The 25173-nt window shown below is 42.4% G+C and overlaps 2 protein-coding genes across 28 annotated transcripts in view; one reads left to right on the forward strand and one right to left on the reverse strand.

Annotated features, from left to right (window-relative positions):
- The window catches only part of B3GNT5 (UDP-GlcNAc:betaGal beta-1,3-N-acetylglucosaminyltransferase 5), a 66934-nt gene extending 53951 nt beyond the window's left edge, over nucleotides 1-12983 (reverse strand). For 4 of the 27 annotated variants that reach the window (XR_014245179.1, XR_014245186.1, XR_014245187.1 and 1 more), the window contains exons 1-2: nucleotides 9809-12983; nucleotides 5781-5923 (exon numbers count right to left, since the gene is read on the reverse strand). The gene's annotated coding sequence lies outside the window, so the exon portion shown is untranslated. The other 23 variants (XR_014245180.1, XR_014245182.1, XR_014245183.1 and 20 more) reach the window with 19 other exon arrangements.
- Nucleotides 1-25173, forward strand: part of MCF2L2 (MCF.2 cell line derived transforming sequence-like 2) — a 255131-nt gene that overhangs the window by 166298 nt on the left and 63660 nt on the right.

Consider the following 25173-nt stretch of genomic DNA (forward strand, 5'->3'; position numbering starts at 1 on the left):
CACGCTACTTCTTTAAGCTCAGCACAGTGTGTGAAGTTCTAAGACACGGTTTCTCCACCCGCAGCTGCTTGAATTGTTGGAGCCACTGTTTACATCAGTCATAACCGAGTCTCCCCGATAGTGTTGATGTGATGAGGGGAAGACCTAGGAACGGTAAACAGCTCTTTTAGAGGACCCAGCTTCTCTTATAACAAAAGAACACCCCAACTCCTCCAAAGTGAACTTAGTCACTAGTGCGGCCTTTTCCAACCAGAAGCAAAAACACCTCCATGGTCTAAATTCATTTGTTACAACTAAATAACATTGCCCCAGCCCTGGCTTTGCTGATGGAGACCACACACAGGCAATCAAGGCCCACCCTCTGGTTCACACAGTCATAAAGCTTCTCTAAAGCACATCCTCTAGCTTCTGTATTCAAAGTGCTGGGTTGGGGGCTATAGAGAAGCCCACAGGCCTGCCTGACCTGGAGAAAGAAAATGCTAGGCCTAACAGGAAACAAAGCGATCCCAATAATGAATGTGAGCTCAGCAACCATCCACAACAGAATGCTGCGGGTGCAGCTTCCTTTGTGCCTGCAGTGCGGCTGGGTGACCAATCAACAGGTTGGAACCAAGGCTACCTGGTTTGGGGCCAGATTTATTGTATAACCTCGGGCACCCCTCACTGCACTCTGCTGTGGTGACTTAATCTGCAAGCTGGGGGCAAGGATCAAAGTATTGTTACGGAGGGGATATAAAAATTATAGATGACTTCAGAGCCTGCTGAGAGAAAACAGGACAAAGAGCTGGTTAGAGGAAAATATGCAAATATTTGGAATATAACTTGGGTTTGCTTCTATCTGGATTGAGAAGGAACAGATATTCTTAGTATTCTCTTTCCTAATAGAAGTAGTCAGAAGAATAAGAACACAAGTTGAGTAGGAACATCAGAAAAGAAGGTAGCAGACCGCACCCCAAATACTTTTCAGTATGGGAGCTGTGCCCCTCAGCCACTCAAGCATATTTCTTCACGAGAGAGCTCTTTAAACTTTTCTGATTAAAAAGAACAAAAACAAAAATAATTAGTGCATCTAGAGGCTACAAGTTTCCCAAAATGAACCCTGATTTTTTTTTCTACTTCACTCCTGCTGTCAACCCATTTCTTTGTTGAGTCTACTTTTGTGATACTAAAATGTTGCACAAAATCTGCTGTAAATTTTGACATTTTAATCAAGATGATGAGGTCGGCGTTTTAAGTTCAAGTTAAACAACCTCAGTGTCCAGTGTTTCAATTAATCCTATAAGTGTGTGAGTATTTGCTATGGAAATATGCCAGGCACAGTGGGAGTCATGAAGTCGTATTTTCTGGTCTCTGCTCTGAAAGCACCTACAATCTAGTTGAGACAAGACTCATGGTGCCCACGTGAAAACACAGTTCCCCCAGACAACAACGGGGATGTCACAGTAAGGTACAGACAGTGTGTTGGCACTAATCTGGGTCATACCAACTCCAGGCACAATAGGAGTGTCCCCAGGAGTAGAGATCAGTGACAGTTGGATCAGAAGGGCCTGAGGATGAACAGGATTTAGGTGGCTGCAGAAGGACAAGCAGTCTGTTTCAGACAAGAAAGGAAAGAAACACAATATGACAAATACTTGAGAAACAGGCATGTGTTTGAAAGCAGGAGGTTGGGTTGTACTTATGGAGAACCTTGAAAATAAGGCAGAGAAGCCAGTGAGTGCCCAGGGCAGCAAGTCCCAGAAGTTTCCCTTTTTGTTTTTAGTGATAACTCCCTTTTCAATATTTATTAAACTTTATGCAAAAATCTGGCAATGGTACACAGGATGGATGCAGGATGCCTGGAGATCGGACACTGGTTATATCAGGGCCTCATACTAAAGCCGAATGAAGAAAGGAGGGTCTAGTCTAGGATGGTAGAAGTGGGGAGGGAAGGAAGGAATAAAGAAGACCCTCTCAAGAAAAACAAAACCCCAGTGGTACGTGATGAGTGACAAGTAAAGGAGAAGAGAGAAACCTAGTTTCAAGCATTCCTGACAAAAGATGGAAAACTGGTCTCCTGAGTTAGGAGTGAGGAGGGGACACATTTGGTTTTAGGCTGTGTTGACTGAGATGTTGGAGAGACAGCAGGTAGAGAAGTCCAGTAGGTAATCTGAGCCTGGAGGCAGACAGGACTGAAGGTCCGGTGGGCACCCTGCGTGTAAAGACGATGGAGGCTATGAACATGGGTGAGCTCTCCAGTGGGGGAGCTGAGCAGAGGCCTGGAACAGTAAACTCTGGGGAAGAAGAGGGAGGAGTCAAAGAAACAGGAACTATCTTAAAGGGCTGGTTCATCAGAAAATTAAGATGGGGTAACAAAGAAAATTAAGATGGAGACAATCGGAAGGCAGGACGTAAAGGCTAGTCCTGGCGCTCGAGTGGGAAGACAGATGTGGAGCAAACAGTGAGAGCTGTGCTGGGAGCACAGGGGGCTCTCAAGGTGGGGTTGGGTGGAGTTAGGGAAGGCATCTTCCAGGAGGAGAAGCAGCACTGAATCTAGACCTGAAGGCTGAGTAATGTTAACTAGAGAAACCAGTGGGTTTGAATTCAAAAATGCATATATTTTTGTGTCCACTCCTTTGTTTCTTGACCACTGTTTCTGGCCATCATTGTAATATATTAACAACATCCAATCTTGGGGAAACTATATTTCTACATCTTACTCAGTAGACATACAACCCTCAGAAGCCTAAGGAACCCTTGTTTTATGGTGTAGGTGCCATTTTGTTCACGTGTCTTCCCACACACTCAAGACAACTTACCAGCAAGAAAGTCATTTATGTGGCTTCACTTAGAACTGCATTTCTTCTGAAATTTCAAATTCCAGTCCACTCTCTCTTCAGCCACAACCTCTAAATATTCATCTGGAATCCTCTGCGCCCCCCGCCTGCCCCCTAACACCCCGGGTCCAGCCAGCCATCTCCTGACCTTTCTTCTACCTGCCTCCCTGTCTCAGATGCAGGATCACCTGGCACCTTTGCCCTCCTCTCCCTGGTTCCTGGCCTTCCACCCCAGCAACCCCAGACCTTGGGTCATTCCTGTCTTCTCTACAACACCTGCGGGCTGCTGGAGAAACATAACGCACCTGGCAGACAGCATCACCACAAATGGCAATATCCAGCTGTGGGCAGAGTACTCAGGGCTGTGTGGCCGTCCTCCACTTGTCCTGGACCCTCTCCCTCTCCCAGGCTCTTCACCAGCCATGCTACATCTTCCCCCCTCTCCCAAGGCCTGTCCTCCTCCTCTTAGCTGATGACTTCCCCTCCTGCCTCATAGAGAAAGGAAAAGACATCACACACATTCTCACCATCACATCCCACATGTGCTTCCTCTTCGGGAATTCCCCAGGCTGGCCAGCCCTCTCCATTCCCTCTATAAAGCACCCTGACCACTGTCAGGGGGGGGGGTAAGGGAGAGGCAAGTGAGGCAGTCGTTTGGGGCACAAAATATTAAAGTGATAAAAGGATGACTACAGACTAATGATGCTCCTCCAGTAAGTCACAGATTTTTTTTTAAAAGCCTCAATACTTGATACTTTTACGCTTAAGCTTTCATGACTTAAAGCCCCATGTGAGACACAATTTTTGGTTCCTTTCCAGGCATAACTCAAAGGAAAGAAAGAGAACATTTTCTCTCACATCTTTATGTTGCATTTTGTTCTACATTCCAAGTATTTTTTTTCCTGGCTTGTTCTGATCATCTTTTCCCTATTAAATATAGCTAGAATCAATCCTCAGGAGCCAAACTGCCATGTTAAAGAAATCAGGAATAAAAAGCCCTGAATTTACTGGAAAGGCTATAATTTGATCTTCATAGATTTTTTTCTTAGTAAATTAGTTGTAGTAATTGGTGCTGAGAAACACAACTGGTTACTGTTTAGCACTATTTCCCCTTCTATTTGCTCAAGAAGGAAGGAAGCAACCTGAAATGTGAATTTACAACTCACATTTTAAGTGGGAAAAATTATATATTCTCTCAATTATATCTTATTCCTTAATCAAATTTCCAATATAAGGCTGTAAAAGAGGACAAATTCCACTCAACAGCTGTCTTTAGGTGTTTTGTGGCTGTGACTAGCTATGAAACTTTAGCTCAAGCCATGGGCAAAGATTACAAGCCATTTGGAATTGTTATCCCTCCACAAAGAATACATTTTTAGAGTTAGTTCTTGATCCAGTGTTAGTCCAAAGACTTTAAATTTCAACTCTGCAAGCATAGATATGGGACAGTGGGAAAAGCTGGTTATAAAATGTATTGCTCCCCACTTACGTAAACTAAGTTTTATGTTTCTTTATAAGTTAAACATGGGTGTCGATTTCTGTTTGCTGGTTATGGGAAAAATAAAGACAGGGAAATACAAAATGACCAAACAAGTAAAGACAGGCTCTAAGTAAAGATAAGCACTAAGGAAACTGGTGACAGAGGGATTATAGAGTATATTATATTTCAGAGGAATTATATTAAAAGTTGCTAAAATTTCCCAGTAACCAGTTTGATTATACAGAATTTGAAACAAACAAAAAAGCTGAAATATAAAGAGGGTCTCAGAAAGGTCATGCACTTGCTTTTCTAAGCTTGGCCTTCTGTGTTCATTCTTGAGGCACATTTGTTTGGGTTGACAGGGCTGCTTGCTCTTTAAATACAATTCTTAACAGTTTTGTTCTTGCCTACTTAAGGAACAAACTTCTCCTTATGCCCAGTCTAGCAACAGTTACTAACTTGGTGTGTTTACTGTGCGCCAGGCTCTGTTCAGAATGCTTTACATATATAGTAACTCTTTAAGTCTCACAACAACCTATGAGGGAGAAATTATCTCCCCATTTTGCAGAAGAAGAAACTGAGGCACTGAGACATGGGGTTAACCATGTAACCTCCATAAACTCCAGACCCTGTGGCAGCTCAGAAGCAGCTGATCAGTTACAGCCCTGTCCCTGAGCTCCTCACCTGCCTTTCCTGGCACTGGCACAGCTGCTCTTCCTGGAGCTCCCAGCAGGATGGGAGGACAGGGAAGCAGGTAGGGCAGAACCAAGAGAAGCAACCCAAGAAGGCAAAAGATTTCCTTCACTGTCTAAATTTTGGAGTCATTTATGTTTTGCTACCACCTGCATTTCGCCAGAGCTTGTTCTTATTTTCTTTGTAACATACCCTTTTCCTAACCTTCCATCTCAAGTTTCCCTCCTTCCTTTTCTTGATCTCAGTAGCACTAGACAATGGGCAAAAGTGACCATGTAAGTCTGGGTCCTTTGGGTACATAAAGTCTTTCCTGCACAAGGAAGACTGGGGAATTTAAGGGTGGAGATTCAAAATGGTAGAAGGGGGTAAAGAAAAAAGTAAGAAGGAGGGAAGGAGAAGAGAGTAAAACGTATAGGACTCAGGATGTTTTAAGCAAGTATTCAATGAATAAGTATTGGATGAGATAAAAGGAGAGGAGTCGTACACAGCTGAGGTCAAATTATGATATGAAAAATAGTGATTTCAAAATAGGGTGACAATATAACCTGGTATAAACCTGTTATGTAAGCTATGCACATTAGCTTGTTGTCCAATGGCAGTTCATATGTCCCGTTCTGGACACATTTGATTGTGGGTTCAGAGTATAAAAAATAAAGGTCTAAAACGTAAGAGATATTTATAACACATTTCTGTCTCAGCTGATCAACATTTATTGTAAGTTAACTACCACTTAAGCACCTGCCCTATCCCAGGCATTATGCTGCACAGCCCTGAAAGTAGGTAATACCTACATTTAATTCATTCAGCAAATATTAATTTATCACATACTGTGTGGTAGGCCACAGACGGGATGCTGAGAGGGCTTCAGAGATGTTTCCAGTGTAGATCCCCTAACAGAGTAAGAAAATGTTCCGGTGCAACCTTGAATCTGGACCTGATGGGGGCAAGAGAGTAGAAAAATCAAGAGTTTTAGAATGTGAACAAAAGTAATTTATATTCTGCTGCTTCCATTTACTAATCACATGAGCTTGATTTGTCTCTAAACCTTGTACCAACAGTGTTTTCTGAGGATCATTTGAGAAGATTTATTGACAAAATGTGGTCCAGGTCGGGGGTTTGATATATGCTAATTTCCTTTCTCTAGAAATTGTTGATGCATCTTTACCATGATGGTTTAGTTAATAGATGGCTGATATTCTTTATGGGTTATTTTCCTTTCAAAGTGATGAGCTATACTCTTAATATTCTTAAAAATATTTATTAGATATGAGTTTTTTGAAATACTGATCTGATTGCTAAGGGCCACTAATACATCTCAAATACTGTTGTGACTGAGAACAGAGGTATCATTCCTAATTGACTGAACATGGTCTTCCATTATGCTTGACAGGAAAGAACAATATTGTTCCCACAAGCACTTAAAAATACATTTCAAATGACACAGCTAAAAAGTAAGGCCCTGTAAATTATGGAGAGGGAAACCTGAGTTGAGTCAACTTTTTAACTTACTTTGCTTAGAGCACAACCAAAAAGTTGTCAAAAGAGTTGTAGAAAAGGAATAAAAGAGACAAAATATGAAATTTCAGGGAATCTTAAGCTGGGTAATAGTGCTCTGAACTTGGAATTTAGGGGGCTTATTGCCTGCAGACTTGGTAGAACATTCCTTTCTGTTAAAAAAAAAAAAACAAAAAAAACTGGCTTCTAGTGTTAAAACGTTCACTATGGAAGATAAATAAGTTACTGGTCAAAGCCAGCCTCTGAATTTCTAGCATTAAAATGCAAAAAAAAATCACTTTTGTTTATTCAAAGTTTACATCTCACCTGATCAAGTTGCTTATCTTTAAATATGAATTCTTATATCTCTTTTATATATGCAAACTGTAAGAAAAATATTCTAGATTTACACTGTTCTGGCTAAATCTTTGCTGGCAGAGATTCTATATCTAATAGCAGGGCTCTTGTAATAATTTGCTGTTCCTCAATTTCTGGAACACAGATACAATGTATACATCTCCTCACAAGATTATTCCACAATGGAATAAAATAATGGCTATGGAAATATTCCCAAAAAGGTATAATGTGCCATAAAATGCAAAGCTAAGATTTATTCAATTGAGTATATATAACATTCCAGAAAGACAGGATACATTTTGATACTTTGAGAAGAAATCATTTCCTTCTGAATTTTTCCCAGTTTCTTTCTACCACATCCCATGTTCTGTTAGGTAGACTCAGTTGGTCCTCAGAAAGAACTCTACCTTGACAATTTGAAAGTCACCGAGTACAATGGTTCTAGCCAAAGTGACCCATTTTAAAAGATGACCCATTTCAAAACCCATGAGTTATTATTCAAGCTGTTCTATATTTGAGAATTTGAAAGTTATTTCCTTTTCTTACAGTCTCATTTGAATCAGTCTTTTATAAAAGGGAAATTTGATCTCTATTTTAATGAAATATAATGTGACATTTTTCCTTGCTAAAGCCTGCACTTTATGTTGAAAACTCTTCTCCACCTTCTGATGGTTTGTGTTTGTGCATGGGTGTGTGTACGTGTGTGTGGTCAAAGCATTTGTGTGCAATATCATCTATGCCTCCTAAGCGCCCCTCATTTCTCACTTCGTCAGAAACAGCCTCTCTGAGCTTCAGCTTGAACTCTCCCTGTCACAACACTTTCCCATCTTCAGGTGTCACAGTGAACACCTGGAGGGCTAAGATTAGTCAGACTGAGTCACCCTCTTCCTCAGAGGGTGCTCAGTAAACACTCAAGGAGAGTGCCTGTGGGAGAGGGGATGGGAGAGAGAGAAGGAGAGGGAAAGGGGAGAATCATTTAAAGTATTTAATGGAAACATTTCAGGTATTGAATTTATCTTCATTAAAAAAAAAGAGTTGACTCCAAAAAGCAGCTCCCCCACCCTGTCACAGGATATAAAATCTACCTTAAGTTTCTTTTGAGAAAGTTAAAACCTCAGGTGCTAATCACCAATCCCCCTTTCAGAAAGTTCAGGATGGGATCTTTTCAGCGCCACCACTGAATACAACTACCTTCAATCATCCTTTTCTGGGTCAGTTTCAGCTTCTCACACACCCTTCTCCCTTCCCCCATAGGGACCAGGCAAAGTTTCCCAAAATAAAGGCACAGAGGAACAAATCCAGTTCTAATGGATGTACTTGCATCAGAGAATTACCCTAAATGTTAGCTCCAAGCCACCACCAGCCACGGAGCGATTACAACTTTGGTGTCCCTTTAACATGACCCATAGCCTATGAAAACCAACACTGGGAAAGAAAAATATAAGGTGTGTAGTCAGAGTCGGATGAAAAGTTCCCACTCTGGACCTACGTAAGTGGTATCTGAGTAAGCAACTGACTCTGTCACTTCAGGATGCAAAATAAAATTCCGCAGAGTCAAAGGAAAGCGTGGCAAAGACCTCCCCACTTAGAAAGAGGTCTCTTTTTCCAGTTTCCCCGCCTGCCTACTTCCTTGTCTCCATTTCCCCAGCCAGTAACTCACCGAAAGCTTCCCTAGTCTGGCGGTTTCCCAACTCCCAACACGACACAGCATTTCTACCCGAATTCACCGCTGCAGCCTAGGTGTGGCTACAAGGTTGGGGGCTACCAGCCGGAAACGGAGGCCTGCAGGGCTCGCTGTTCTCCTCCCGGGTCCGGCCGGTTTCGGCATCGCGGCGCGGCGGCCGCCTCGCGGGAGCTCCGAGGAAAGGGGACCCGCCCGGCCCCGGGACACTTCACCCCGCCGGAGCTCCGGGCCCCCCAGCTTACCTGCTGCACCTGGGCGGAGGCTCGGCCCGGGGTCACGGTCGCCAAACGCCCGCCCGCAGGCCCGAGCAAACAAAGGCGCTCCGGAGAGGGAACGCGCCTCCTTCCCCACCGCGCTCTCGGGCGGCGGGCAGCCCTGACCCGCGGCGGGTAGGGCGGTCCCAGCTTCCCGACGCCGGGCCGGGCGCGCTCCGGACCAGTGGCTGCTCCAGCCGTGCCTCCCCGGCCCCAGCGCGCATTCCAACCTGAGCCACCGTGCGAACGCGCGTGCCTTCACCTCCTCGCGACTCTCTTCCTCTCTCGGCCCTGGAGACCTCGCCGAGGAGGCGGAACAGACTCCGAGTCTCCGCTCCTGCAGCCCGGGAATTGCTCCTGCGGAGAGGCGCGGCGCGGCGAGGCGGCCAGGCCGGGCAGGGGCGGGGCGGAGGCCGGGCGGTCCGGAGCCCTCCGCTGCGGACCGAGGGAGTCAGTCTCCCCTCACAAAGAACAAACCAGGCGGGGAGTTGAGATTTATCCCCGCCGAGCGGGCTAGAACTTACCACATTTAGTGATCCGGAAGAGAAGACTACATTTCCACCCACCAGGGGCCTGGGCCCCTGCTAGGATGCGGTGGGATGCAGAGCATTTTTTAAAATGGTACGATTGATCACATATATTAATTCCATATGAAACAACTGGTCTCCGTACAGTTTGCATTAGGAAGTAGAATTTGTTAGACAGGCGATCCATTCGTTCAGAACATGCAAAGGTTTACTCATCTGCGGGAGATAAGTTTTCACTGAGTTGCAGTTCTCTGAGCACCTTATTTTCCTTTTCAGAGCAAGAGGTCTAAGGGCAGGCTAGACTTTAAAAGATCTCTTGTCACACCACTTACGCCTCGAGCTTCTGGGGGCCTCAGTGACAAAAGAAGGAAACTCTAATCTGCAGCATACAGCTTCGCGACAGCGGTTCGTTTTAAGAATGCAGTGGGACGGTGGGGAGAGACTCACCCCGCCCCACTTTCAAGCCCAGATTAATTTCAAAGAGAGCTTAAAGCAAAACTCACCAAGTTCAAGACCAGCTCCTCAAAGTCCCAAATCGCAGGTCGGCTCTCCTCCCGGCAGCGAAGCTAAAGTCATGGGGGGCGGGGGGGTGGGTCTCCGGAACAAAACTTGCCCGTTTTAAACCTTGCTCAGGGGCTGGGCAGCCGGCTCTCGGCTGGGCTCGCCTCCCCGGAGGGGAGCGGGCTGCAGAGGGCAGATTGCGGGGGACCCAATCAGGGGCTCCCAGCGAAGGGTGGGGGCGCGGCCAGCGTGCCGCGTTTCCTGCCCCTCTTGGCGTCACTGACGAAGCCCAGTCTGGCCTGACCTTTCGACGCCACCCCTGCGTGTTGGGGAAGGTGATGGGTCCCGCCCGAGTCTATTCCTGTCGGTGCATGGCAACTCCAGGAAGTGCTTCTCCACACCTCTTCAGTTAATTGAGATCATTTAGTCAGATCATCAACTGTGAGCCAGGATCCGCATGAATGTCCTCTTTGAGGTGTTTTTCCCATTCAAAATACTTTATACATGTAACAGACAAAATCAGGAGAACATAAATTTCCACTGAATGGAAAAGATGATATGATATGATATGAATCCTTCATGGGTTTGGTTTTTCTCCAAATATTGTTCTAGCATCCTCATAGAACAAATATTATCATTTAACAGAGGTGATATTTTTTTTTCATGTAAATTCTCTTTACTGGCTTTATCCGTCTTTTTTTTTTTTAAACATCTTTATTGAAGTATAATTGCTTTACAATGGTGTGTTAGTTTCTGCTTTATAACAAAGTGAATCAGTTATACATATACATATGTTCCCATATCTCTTCCCTCTTGCATCTCCCTCCCTCCCACCCTCCCCATCCCACCCCTCTAGGTGGTCACAAAGCACCGAGCTGATCTCCCTGTGCTATGTGGCTGCTTCCCACTAGCTATCTATTTTACATTTGGTAGTGTATATATGTCCATGACACTCTCTCACCCTGTCACATCTCACCCCTCCCCCTCCCCATATCCTCAAGTCCATTCTCTAGTAGGTCTGTGTCTTTATTCCCGTCTTGCCACTAGGTTCTTCATGGTCTTTTTTTTTTTTTTTCCTTAGATTCCATATATATGTGTTAGCATATTGTATTTGTTTTTCTCTTTCTGACTTACTTCACTCTGTATGACAGACTCTAACTCCATCCACCTCATTACAAATACCTCCATTTCATTTCTTTTTATGGCTGAGTAATATTCCATTGTATATATGTGCCACATCTTCTTTATCCATTCATCCGATGATGGACACTTAGGTTGCTTCCATGTCCTGGCTATTGTAAATAGAGCTGCAATGAACATTTTGGTACATGATTCTTTTTGAACTATGGTTTTCTCAGGGTATATGCCCAGTAGTGGGATTGCTGGGTCGTATGGTAGTTCTATTTTTAGTTTTTTAAGGAACCTCCGTACTGTTCTCCATAGTGGCTGTATCAATTTACATTCCCACCAACAGTGCAAGAGTGTTCCCTTTTCTCCACACCCTCTCCAGCATTTATTGTTTCTAGATTTTTTGATGATGGCCATTCTGACCGGTGTGAGATGATATCTCATTGTAGTTTTGATTTGCATTTCTTTAATGATTAATGATGTTGAGCATTCTTTGAGGTGTCTGTTGGCAATCTGTATATCTTCTTTGGAGAAATGTCTATTTAGGTCTTCTGCCCATTTTTGGATTGGGTTGTTCTTTTTTTGTTATTGAGCTGCATGAGCTGCTTGTAAATCTTGGAGATTAATCCTTTGTCAGTTGCTTCATTTGCAAATATTTTCTCCCATTCTGATGGTTGTCTTTTGGTCTTGTTTATGGTTTCCTTTGCTGTGCAAAAGCTTTTAAGTTTCATTAGGTCCCATTTGTTTATTTGTGTTCTTATTTCCGTTCCTCTAGGAGCTGGGTCAAAAAGAATCTTGCTGTGATGTATGTCATAGAGTGTTCTGCCTATGTTTTCCTCTAAGAGTTTGATAGTGTCTGGCTTTACACTTAGGTCTTTAATCCATTTTGAGTTTATTTTTGTGCATGGTGTCAGGGAGTGTTCTAATTTCATACTTTTACATGTATCTGTCCAATTTTCCCTGCACCACTTATTGAAGAGGCTGTCTTTTCTCCACTGTATATGCTTGCCTCCTTTATCAAAGATAAGGTGACCATATGTGCATGGGTTTATCTCTGGGCTTTCTATCCTGTTCCATTGACCTATATTTCTGTTTTTGTGCCAATACCAAACTGTCTTGATTACTGTAGCTTTGTAATATAGTCTGAAGTCAGGGAGCCTGATTCCCCCAGCTCCATTTTTCGTTCTCAAGATTGCTTTGGCTATTCGGGGTCTTTTGTGTTTCCATACCAATTGTGAAATTTTTTGTTCTAGTTCTGTGAAAAATGCCATTGGTAGTTTGATAGGGATTGCATTGAATCTGTAGATTGCTTTGGGTAGTAGAGTCATTTTCACAATGTTGATTCTTCCAATCCAAGAACATGGTATATCTCTCCATCTATTTGTATCATCTTTAATTTCTTTCATCAGTGTCTTATAATTTTCTGCATACAGGTCTTTTGTCTCCTTAGGTAAGTTTATTCCTAGATATTTTATTCTTTTTGTTGCAATGGTAAACGGGAGTGTTTTCTTAATTTCACTTTCAGATTTTTCGTCATTAGTGTATAGAAATGCAAGAGATTTCTGTGCATTAATTTTGTATCCTGCTACTTTACCAAATTCATTGATTAGCTCTAGCAGTTTTCTGGTAGCATCTTTAGGATTCTCTATGTATAGTATCATGTCATCTGCAAAGAGTGACAGCTTTACTTCTTCTTTTCCGATTTGGATTCCTTTTATTTCTTGGTCTTCTCTGATTGCTGTGGCTAACACTTCCAAAACTATGTTGAATAACAGTGGTGAGAGTGGGCAACCTTGTCTTGTTCCTGATCTTAGTGGAAATGGTTTCAGTTTTTCACCATTGAGGACGATGTTGGCTGTGGGTTTGTCATATATGGCCTTTATTATGTTGAGGAAAGTTCCCTCTATGCCTCCTTTCTGGAGGGTTTTTATCATAAATGGGTGTTGAATTTTGTCGAAAGCTTTCTCTGCATCTATTGAGATGATCATATGGTTTTTCTCCTTCAATTTGTTAATATGGTGTATCACGTTGATTGATTTGCGTATATTGAAGAATCCTTGCATTCCTGGGGTAAACCCCACTTGATCATGGTGTATGATCCTTTTGATGTGCTGTTGGATTCTGTTTGCTAGTATTTTGTTGAAGATTTTTGCATCTATGTTCATCAGTGATATTGGCCTGTAGTTTTCTTTCTTTGTGACATCTTTGTCTGGTTTTGGTATCAGGGTGATGGTGGCCTCGTAGAATGAGTTTGGGAGTGTTCCTCCCTCTGCAATATTTTGGAAGAGTTTGAGAAGGATAGGTGTTAGCTCTTCTCTAAATGTTTGATAGAATTCGCCTGTGAAGCCATCTGGTCCTGGGCTTTTGTTTGTTGGAAGGTTTTTAATCACAGTTTCAATTTCAGTGCTTGTGATTGGTCTGTTCCTATTTTCTATTTCTTCCTGGTTCAGTCTCGGCAGGTTGTGCTTTTCTAAGAATTTGTTCATTTCTTCCAGGTTGTCCATTTTATTGGCATAGAATTGCTTGTAGTAATCTCTCATGATCTTTTGTATTTCTGCAGTGTCAGTGGTTACTTCTCCTTTTTCATTTCTAATTCTATTGATTTGAGTCTTCTCCCTTTTTCTCTTGATGAGTCTGGCTAATGGTTTATCAATTTTGTTTATCTTCTCAAAGAACCAGCTTTTAGTTTCATTGATTTTTGCTATTGTTTCCTTCATTTCTTTTTCATTTATTTCTGACCTGATCTTTATGATTTCTTTCCTTCTGCTAGCTTTGGGGTTTCTTTGTTCTTCTTTCTCTAATTGCTTCAGGTGCAAGGTTAGGTTGTTTATTCGAGATGTTTCCTGTTTCTTGATGTAGGCTTTTATTGCTATAAACTTCCCTCTTAGCACTGCTTTTGCTGCGTCCCACAGGTTTTGGGTCATCGTGTCTCCATTGTCATTTGTTTCTAGGTATTTTTTGATTTCCCCTTTGATTTCTTCAGTGATCACTTAGTTATTACGTAGTGTATTGTGTAGCCTCCATGTGTTTGTATTTTTTACAGATCTTTTCCTGTAATTGATATCTAGTCTCATAGCGTTGTGGTCGGAAAAGACACTTGATACGATTTCAATTTTCTTAAATTTACCAAGGCTTGATTTGTGACCCAAGATATGATCTATCCTGGAGAATGTTCCATGAGCACTTGAGAAAAATGTGTATTCTGTTGTCTTTGGATGGAATGTCCTATAGATATCAATTAAGTCCATCTTGTTTAATGTATCATCTAAAGCTTGTGTTTCCTTATTTATTTTCATTTTGGATGATCTGTCCATTGGTGAAAGTGGGGTGTTAAAGTCCCCTACTATGATTGTGTTGCTGTCGATTTCCCCTTTTATGGCTGTTAGTATTTGCCTTATGTATTGAGGTGCTCCTGTGTTGGGTGCATAAATATTTGCAATTGTTATACCTTCCTCTTGGATTGATCCCTTGATCATTATATAGTGTCCTTCTTTGTCTCTTGTAATAGTCTTTATTTTAAAGTCTATTTTGTCTGATATGAGAATTGCTACTCCAGCTTTCTTTTGATTTCCATTTGCATGGAATATCTTTTTCCATCCCCTCACTTTCAGTCTGTATGTGTCTCTAGGTCTGAAGTGGGTCTCTTGTAGACAGCATATATATGGGTCTTGTTTTTGTATCCATTCAGGCAGTCTGTGTCTTTTGGTGGGAGCATTTAATCCATTTACATTCAAGGTAATTATCGATATGTATGTTCCTATTCCTATTTTCTTAAATGTTTTGGGTTTGTTATTGTAGGTGTTTTCCTTCTCTTGTGCTTCTTGCCTACAGAAGTTCCTTTAGCATTTGTTGTAAAGCTGGTTTGGTGGTGCTGAACTCTCTCAGCTTTTGCTTGTCTGTAAAGGTTTTAATTTCTCCATCAAATCTGAATGAGATCCTTGCTGGGTAGAGTAATCTTGGTTGTAGGTTTTTCTCCTTCATCACTTTAAGTATATCCTGCCACTCCCTTCTGGCTTGCAGAGTTTCTGCTGAAAGATCAGATGTTAACCTTATGGGGATTCCCTTGTGTGTTATTTGTTGTTTTTCCCTTGCTGCTTTTAATATGTTTTCTTTATATTTAATTTTTTTTTTTTTAAAGAAATTCACGTTCTTTTATTTATTTATTTATGTCTGTGTTGAGTCTTCGTTTCTGTGTGAGGGCTTTCTCTAGTTGCGGCAAGTGGGGACCACTCTTCATCGCGGTGCGCGGGCCTCTCACCATCGCAGCCTCTCTTGTTGCGGAGCACAGGCTCCAGACGCGCAGGCTCAATAATTGTGGCTCACGGGCCCAGTTGCTCCGTGGCATGTGGGATCTTCCCAGACCAGGGCTCGAACCCGTGTCCCCTGCATTGGCAGGCAGATTCTCAACCACTGCGCCACCAGGGAAGCCCTATATTTAATTTTTGACAGTTTGATTAATATGTGTCTTGGCGTGTTTCTCCTTGGATTTATCCTGTATGGGACCCTCTGTGCTTCCAGGACTTGATTAACTATTTCCTTTCCCATATTAGGGAAGTTTTCAACTATAATCTCTTCAAATATTTTCTCAGTCCCTTTCTTTTTCTCTTCTTCTTCTGGGACCCCTATAATTTGAATGTTGGTGCGTTTAATGTTGTCCCAGAGGTCTCTGAGACTGTCCTCAGTTCTTTTCATTCTTTTTTCTTTATCCTGCTCTGCAGTAGTTATTTCCACCATTTTATCTTCCAGGTCACTTATCCGTTCTTCTGCCTCAGTCATTCTGCTACTGATCCCATCTATAGTATTTTTAATTTCATTTATTGTGTTTTTCATCATTGCTTGGTTCCTCTTTAGTTCTTCTACGTCCTTGTTAAATGTTTCTTGCATTTTGTCTATTCTATTTCCAAGATTTTGGATCATCCTTACTATCATTATTCTGAATTCTTTTTCAGGTAGACTACCTATTTCCTCTTCATTTGTTAGGTCTGGTGTGTTTTGACCCTGCTCCTTCATCTGCTGTGTGTTTTTCTGTCTTCTCATTTTGCTTATCTTACTGTGTTTGGGGTCTCCTTTTCACAGGCTGCAGGTTCGTAGTTCCTGTTGTTTTTGGTATCTGTCCCCAGTGGCTAAGGTTGATTCAGTGGGTTGTGTAGGCTTCCTAGTGGAGGGAACTAGTGCCTGAGGTCTGGTGGATGAGGCTGGATCTTGTCTTTCTGGTGGGCACGTCCACGTCTGGTGGTGTATTTTGGGGTGTCTGTGGCCTTATTATGATTTTAGGCAGCCTCTCTGCTAATGGATGGGGCTGTGTTCCTGTCTTGCTAGTTGTTTGGCATAGGGTGTCCAGCCCTGTAGCTTGCTGGTCGTTGAGTGAAGCTGGGTCTTGATGTTGAGATGGAGATCTCTGAGAGATTTTTGCCATTTGGTATTACGTGGAGCTGGGAGGTCTCTTGTGGACCAGTGTCCTGAAGTTGGCTCTCCCACCTCAGAGGCACGGCCCTGATGCCTGGCTCGAGCTCCAAGAGCCTTTCATCCACACGGCTTTTGGGAGGTCTGACGTTTTCTGCCAGCGTTCCGTGGGTGTTCTGTGGGAGCAGTTCCACGTGTAGACGTATTTCTACTGTATCTTGATGAAGAATGCCGTGACCCAGAGGTGATATTTTGAACGACTTTGTAATTGTATATATTTGAGAACATGACAGAAAACAAAAGATTAACCCATTACTTCAGTAAAATAAAAGCTTTGGATTTGTTATTGTAAAAGGAATGACAGGTAATGACTTAAAAGTAGATTACTGAATCAGTTTGAAACTGTAAATACAACATTGTACATGTTATTTCTAACTAGATTTTTAAGAGGTTTTGTAATTGCTTTCTTTAAGCTCCTTAGCATATTTTCAACCATGCAGTTATTTTCTTTCATATATTACCTGTAGAGAGCATGGCTCGGTACTGCTATTATCAACTCAGACCACGTGGCATGTCAGACCACAGATAGAAATATTTAGGTAATATAATTTGTAAGGGAATCACTGACAGTGACCCATAAATAAGCTAATTTATTGTTAGTGCAGTGCAAATCACCTCCCTTTACCTATGCAAAATAAAACCCTGATGGTAAGTAAACCCACAGACATTCCCTCCCCCCCCCCAGGTATCATATGTGTATATTGTATTTATGTACAAATGTTCAATTGCCATTATATTCCTGTCGGCTCATCTGGAACTAAGCCCACATAGGTGCAGGTGTCAGCATGTGTGTATTCCGCATGCTCGAACACATAGGACTGTACCCACAAAAAATACAAACTGAACCAAACATTGATAAATACATATAAAAATCACATATTCACATCAGGCTGTATGGAGATAGACAACCCAGACAGAGAAATGCTTCGAAAGTAAGCAGGAGATTGGTGAGAGGATGTGGGGCTTTTGGTGGGAGGAGGGGAGAGGATGTGGATGAGAGATGGGGGTGGTCCAGAATGCCTGCCCAGGTGCCCACACATGAACATACATGCACAGGGACGGCCTCTTTGCCCATGTGGGAGGATGATTTCCTACAGCAGGCTGGCTTCCCATCCCACCCCAGAAGGAGAGGAAGAGGATGTTAGATTTGATAGTATATAACAAAGTACTCAGTTTGTTTTGTTGGGAGGGAGTGCTTGAAATTAGCTGGAGATCAAATTAACTGATAGTAGTGAAGCTGATTTGACCATCAAAGAAGGAAGACAGTGTCGCCTTGCCCTCAGTGTCCACAGTAGCTGCTTGTGAACAGAGACCACTGCAAAATTTATAAACGACTTTCAATCTCACCGTCAGGACTTTGCTTCACAGAGCACTTAGAGAACTTAGGAAAGTGGTGGAAAAAGAAACCTGTAGCATCAAGATGGTAAACTTGAAAAATGAGAAGAATTGCAATTTGCATGTTAGATTTAGAAGGGAGAAGATAAGGCAGAGAAAGAGCAGAGGGAGAAGCAGATATAGGAGAGAGGACCAGGGAGTAGAGCATGTATTATTAGTTTTGGGGAAAAGAAGACTGAAACGAGTACAAGAGAACCTGGGAGATGGTGGGAGCAAAAGAGACCCAAAGAGAGAAGTGTTAGTGGAGTCATGAAAGGAGAAACAGGTTTGATAACTGCTGCTTAATACCTAACACAGTGGAAGCATATCAACATAGTGCCATGCTTGACTTGTTAGCTTATGTTGTGCTTTCTGTAGAAGGTAGGAGGTTTCCTCACAGACCCTGTACAGGACCTGTCCCATGAATTCAGACACACCATAGGCTGTGTGTTCTGAAACCAGTGAGCGTCTATGCAAGGCCTGGGCTGCTAGAGAGGTAGGGTGGAATCCTGACTTAGTTCCTGCTGGCCACAAGATCTGGGCAAGCGACCCAACTTCTCTGTGCCCCATGGTAATTCCTGACTGGAAGGGTGCAGTGAGGGCTGACTACAGAGCAGTAACATGTGTGAAGTGCTGAGCATGGCGCCTCACAGACTGGGTGGACAGCTGTCATCCTCATGCCCACTGTGGGCTACAGAAAGCTCCTCTCGCTTGGCGAGCTGGTCTTCATGCTATATCCCATCATCATCATTGCTATAAAAGGACCTGCTGTGTTTCACATCTTTAGAGATACATTTTCTGTTAATACAGCATCAGCAGTTAAAACAATGCAACAACTCCTTGGCTGTCTCCTCCTCCTCCTTTACTGCCCACCAGCCCCTCCTACCCCCACACATATCCTTCTGGGTATTCTTTTCTCACCACACTTGCTGCTTGGTGATCTCATCCATTGCCTTTAATCCATGATTTATATTTCTAGTCTAGATTCTGAGCTCCAAACTTGAGTGTCTTCACTTAAGTGTCACATCAGTCTTAAGCTTAGCAGGTCTAAAATAGAATATTCAAATACATTTTTGTGAAATGGTGAATGGATGGGTGTTGGATGACCCCCAAGGGCCAGAATCCTCCTTCTTCTCGCCAGAGGACCCAGCCCAGGCTGTTTGTTACATGTCAATAACAGTCAGTGGCATTTTGTCTCTGTATAAATATCTATGGATCTGTTTTCCCTACTCTTTTGAGAGTCCTCAGACCTCTTGAGGATGGAGATCATACCCTGCTCATCTCCAGTTCCCTTGAAGAAACCTCCCACAATGCCTTGCACGGAGTGAATATGTATTAATGGCTGGTTGAATTGAATTTTTGCTGAACGCTTCCCACATTCATCAAAAGTGCAAACTTTCGGTCCAAGAAGCCTCATCTACAGTACAATGGCCCCAGTGTACTTCTCCCTCGATGCCAACAAGGCCCAAATGCTGACATTGGAGGCACACTAGCCCCTTTCCTACAGCTCTTGCTTCTGCTCCTGTGGTTTGGCACCATTCACCAGCCTCCCTCAATTCCAGGATCTTGGCAGTTGGATGAAACCATACTAGGTATACCCAGAGCTGGAAGATGAAGGGAACTGACAGCACAAAGAGGCACTCACCCACAGGCCATTCTAAGAACCCATTTTGTTCCTTTCTCTTCACTTCTGCATTGGGGAGGTACCTCCTCAACTCATCATCTCCTTCCACATCAATACATAAGGGCATCTCTCATGTGCCCCTATAACCCTCAGTAGGGGTCCCACAGGGACAGTCTTGCTGGGACAGGCCCTGCTTGCTGGGACCTTCCTTGGTGCAGTAGAGCTGTACTGTGGATTGAGTGGGCCTCACTCGGGGGAGGGAGTGGGGGAAGAAGATTGGTGGGTGGGAGTGAGGCTGGCACAGGTTTCCTTTCCATGCTGCAAATGTTCAAACAGCCCCTGTGACAGTGACCTGGTACCAACTCCCTGCCATTAGATCCCTCAGCATTTCTTCTCCCCTCTCCACCTGCAGATCATATATCCACTTTCACACTCCCAGGGCCATACAACATTCTGTGCAGGTTCCAAGGGGCTGCCTCTAAATCTACCTTTTTCTCCCCAAGCTAGGAGCATATATCCAAATTGAGTGAATGAGTGATACTTGTGTAGGGACAATCTTGAATTCTACCTGATTAACACTTAACTTTTAAAAGACAATTGGCACCAGCCTGCCCACAGTCATCTAAACTGAGAAAAACTATTTGGATCCTGTGAGGGGTGGTACAGAGGAAAAAAAGAAAATTACAGCACATGGAAATGTTCAGAAAACAGTTGTTGACTATGACATGGGGGCTACGTGCCTGGCCCAGATCAATCATTTGAGTTAGAAATTTTGCACTTAAGTTTGGTTGTGCTAATATTTAAGGGATAACTAAAATCTAATTCTCTATTACCCTTTTCTTAATAGTTAATAATTACTAAGCGCTCATTGCCTGCTTTATGGAGCATACATGCTTCAAATCCTACTCAAATTAATTCTAAAAGGCAGTTATAGTCCTGCCTGAGATCTATATTGAGTATTATTTAAAATATGGACCATTAGTTAGGAATTAAAAATAGCTACAGCGAGATTTTTCTTATAACAGCACTTTTCAAAAGCCAATTCTAAAGTTCTTAATAAATCATGTGCTCTGAAAAAATATACATTTCATGAATCAGTCTTGATTCGTCTAATGGTCTAAGGACATAAAGCCCAATATTAATTAATACCTATTTGATCCTGCAGATATAGGGCTAAGGAATCCTAGAAAGAGCAATATCTCTGAGAAATATGTTTCTAGCATAATAAACAAACAAACAAACCCTCTTGGGAGGAAAGGAATTAATAGAATAATAGGATATCTGCTGGTAGATCTAGATACAAATAGGTCTGCAAAAAGGTACACAGGGTAGAGAAAGCAGTGTGTCTTTTCAGCAATTTTTGATCTTTGACTATTTTATACACTTTTTTTTTTAATCTTTGGGAATTTCCTTTTTGCAATAGATTTCCCTTTGCATGAGGCAGAAGCTTATTAACTCTTTCACAATTTCTTTTCCTTACGGGAGGATTATCAGGTTACTGGATACTCCTGTTGGAGTTAGTACCAGTACTACCCTTTCCCATGAATTGAGGTAGTAATGGTTTTCCTATCAGCAGTATTCCAGGAGTCTACTTGGTACCAGAAATCTCTCCCATGAAGTTTTGTTATGTTTGGATTGTACATGTGCGGATACACCGTGGCTCTGAGGTTTGAGCCAGGATCCTTGAATCCTAGGCATAAATGGATGATAGCCTGAGCCACCCCTTTTTCTCCAACCTGCTTCCCTGTGTCCTGACTGTGCAGGCCCTGTCCCTTACAGAGCCATGCTGCAGAGTCAGAATATTGGTACTGTTTCAGTGGACTGACATTCACCCTTGGCACATCAGTTCCCCTGTCTCTAGTTTTAGATTTCGAAGACCTGGACCTGACCTCTTTCTGGCAGCACCAAGTCAGCAGTTTGACCTCAGTCAAGTCATTCAATGCTCTGAGTCCCAATTTCCTGTTCTGTGAAATGAGAATAACAATTAGTGCCTGCTCCTGCTTACAGAATTGGTGTCTGTTCCTTAAATCTACCATTCATCCATTCCATAAACATTTATTGAGAATTTCCTACTTGTAAGACATGGGGACAAGGGATGGATGATAGGACATCTGCACTGGAGGAGCTCTTTGTCACGTGTTGAATGGATCAAGGAAGATGATATGCACATTTAAAAAAATAACTTTATTTCACATCATGAGGTTAGCTATTATTTTAAAAATGGAAACTAATACGTGTTGATGAGGATGTGGAGAAACTGGAACCCTGGTGCCTTGCTGGTGGGAATGTAAAATGGTACACAATATCGTGGTTCCTCAAAAAGTTAAAAATAGAATTACCTTATAATTTAGCAATTCTCCTTCTGCATGTATACCCAAAGGAAGTAAAAGCAATGACTCAACAAAGATTTGCAAACCAATGTTCACAATAGCCAAAAGGTGGAAACAACACAAATGGCCATCAACAACTGAATGGGTAAATGAAATATGGTCTATACAAACAATGGAAGATATTTAACCTTAAACAGGAATGAAATCTGACACATGCTACGTCATGGATGAACTTTGAATACATTATGTTAAGTGAAGTAAGCCAGACGCAAAAGGACAAATTTTGTATGATTCCACTTATACGAGGTACCTAGGCAAAATTGTAGAGACAAAAGGTGGAGTGGAAGTTACCAGGGCCTGGCGGGAGGAAGGAATGCGGAGTTAGTGTTTAATGGGTACAGAGTTTCAGTTTGGATTGATGGAAAAGTTCTGGTGATGGTTGCACAACATTGTGAATGTATTTTAATGCCACTTAAAAATTGTTTAAATGGTAAATTTTATGTTATGTATATTTTACCACAATTTTTTTTAAATTGGGGGAATTCCCTGGCAGTCCAGTGGTAAGGACTCCACACTTTCACTGCCCAGGGCCCAGCCAGGTTCAATCCCTGGTTGGGGAACTAAGATCCCACAAGCCACGTGGCACGGCCAAAAAAAAAAAAAAAATTATAATCCCTAAAATGCTACACAAATGCAGGATTGTTAACTTGAATTAGGATTAATGGGATTGTGTTTATAATCAATCCCTCTTTGAAAAAGCGCAGTATGTGTGAAATTACTTTGTCATTATTTATTATGTGATATTGAAGAGTGAGCATCCATCCAGATAAACTTTAATGATTATTTATGCCCCATCCTTCTCTAGAAAGAATTTAAGGTAGTTTACCCTAAACACATCAGAGTAATGAGATCAAATCCAATTAACATCAGACAAAATATAGAAACTAAGATATAAAAGAGGAGAAGACAGAACAGATGGCTTATCAGCAACTAAGCAAAACTTTCAACTGTTAGCCTTCCAGGAGACAGAGAACTGTTTATATTCATTAGACCTTTTATTAATGCTTAAAATATCACTGATTTCAACAAGGTCATTGTATGGGTCCATAGTGTTTCATATTGTTACCATTTATAGTTCTGGGAATTTATTAAGCAATTATGGAACACCTAACCAAAACATAAGAAGGATGTGAAACTAAGAACATGTTTTCCTAAGGCTGAACCCTCAGGACCTATTCAGTGCTGAATGAAATGGGCTCCTGGACAGTTCTCTTCCCTGTTGGCCAATTCGGTCTCCTGAACCTTCCCCTCGGCTCCTGCATGGAGTCTCACCGTAGCCTGGCATGACAACCGTCTCCTCCATCCGGCTCCCCCTGCCTCCCATGCTTCCCACCCAGACCCTGCCCCAGCACCTGGTTCCCACAAGGCCCCGGGTGTAGCCACGACTCCTAGCCCCTGCTCCCGTTTCCTTCCTCCTGGAACACCCTCCTGTCTTGCTGCGAGTCGTCACCTCTTACACAGGACAGTCCAGATCTCACCTCCTCCAAGACCTCTCCAGCCCACGCTGATTCCTTCTCCTTGCCGTCCTATTGTACATGCAGTCACACATTAACTGTTTAGTTAATTGAGGCTGTAAATGGACAGAAAATCTTATGACCTTTGCTTCTTTTCTTATGAGAAATGAGAAGCAAGGTGTGATTAGACCAAAGACCACATCATACATTTTATTTAAAATGATGTATTTACAATGGAATATTACTTAGCCATAAAAAGAAACGAAATTGAGTTATTTGTAGTGAGGTGGATGGACCTAGAGACTGTCATACAGAGTGAAGTAAGAAAGAGAAAAACAAATACCATATGCTAACACATATATCTGGAATCTTAAAAAAAAAAAAAAGAGTTCTGAAGAACCTAGGGTCAGCACAGGAATAAAGACGGAGACGTAGAGAATGGACTTGAGGACATAGGGACGGGGAAGGGTAAGCTGGGACGAAGTGAGAGAGTGGTATGGACATATATACACTACCAAATATAAAATAGATAGCTAGTGGGAAGCAGCCGCATAGCACAGGGAGATCAGCTCGGTGCTCTGTGTCCACCTAGAGGGGTGGGATAGGGAGGGTGGGAGGGAGACACAAGAGGGAGGGGATATGGGTATGTGTGTATATGTATAGCTGATTCGCTTTGTCATACAACAGAGGCTAACACACCATTGTGAAGCAATTATAGTCCAATAAAGATGTTAAAAATAAATAAATTTTTAAAAAATGATGTATTTAGAGAATGACCTATGAGAACCAGTAGGGATGCTCAAGATGATCTAATTCAGCCTTTTGACACATGAAGAAATGGAGACCCTGAGAAAGAAAATGTCTTGCTCAAAGTTACCCTACATATTAGAAGCAGAAATAGACTTGGAAACCTATTTTCGTGAAACCCAGTATTTTTATATCACCATGCTAGTTTCATTTTAGTTTGTGTTTTATTTCATAATCAGCAAACAGGACTTTAGATGCACCCCAAACATAGGCGAAGAGGAGCAACATAATGCAGTGGGAAGAACACTGACTTTGCCAAAGCCAGAGACCTTGGGCAAGTCAGTGCATGGCTCTGGGGCTCTCTTTTTCCATCTGTAATATAAGGATTAACTGATGGTGTTTAAGTTTATATCTGCTTCTAGCATTTTATGAACGTACTAGACTGTTGGCCCAGCTCCACCAAAGAATTTACAAGTACTGGGAGAGTATACATCTCTCACCTTTGCTCCCTCCTCCATGCTGTCGTCCTCGGCCTGCGACAGTTCCCTGTCCTTGTGCCCTTGCTTGCTTTTTTCAAAACTCTGATTAAACTTCACTCAACTCAAAATCGGCAATGTCCCCTCCCTTCTGTGCTCCTGACTCCTCTGGCTACCTGGTACCTATCACTCTGCACAGGAGTCACTGATTTTCTTGTCTCTGCCATTAGACTATGAACTCCCTAAGGCCTGGCATTTTGGTACATTTCTCTATCCCAAGTGCCTATCATGGTGCCTGGCTCATAATAGGGAGCTAGTACACGCTTGGTAAATGGATCTAATGGTTTTTGTCTGGGAAGCAAGGATAAGACTGTGGTACTAATTTCACCTGGAGCTGTTGGAAAGAGTTTTCATGGAAAAGGGAGAAATGGAACTTTCAGGAATGATTAGAATTTGAAAAAAGTATAAAATAATGATACCATTGGCCTAACTAAAGGGGGGTAGGTGGCTTAAAGTAGTGGATCAGCTCAGTGTTACTTAGTCAAATAAGGGAACATCTGCATTAGAATCCTGTGGGGTGCTTGTGAAAATTACAGATTCTACCTCTGTATTTCATTCATTGCTCCCCATTCTGAATCTGTGGGTCTGTACTTACCTTTTGAGCAAGCCCCCTAGGAAGATTCTTTTCACATGAATGGATAGTCTTGAAAT

Source organism: Balaenoptera borealis, assembly GCF_965194805.1.
Source record: "Balaenoptera borealis genome assembly, chromosome: 5".
NCBI lineage: Eukaryota > Metazoa > Chordata > Mammalia > Artiodactyla > Balaenopteridae > Balaenoptera > Balaenoptera borealis.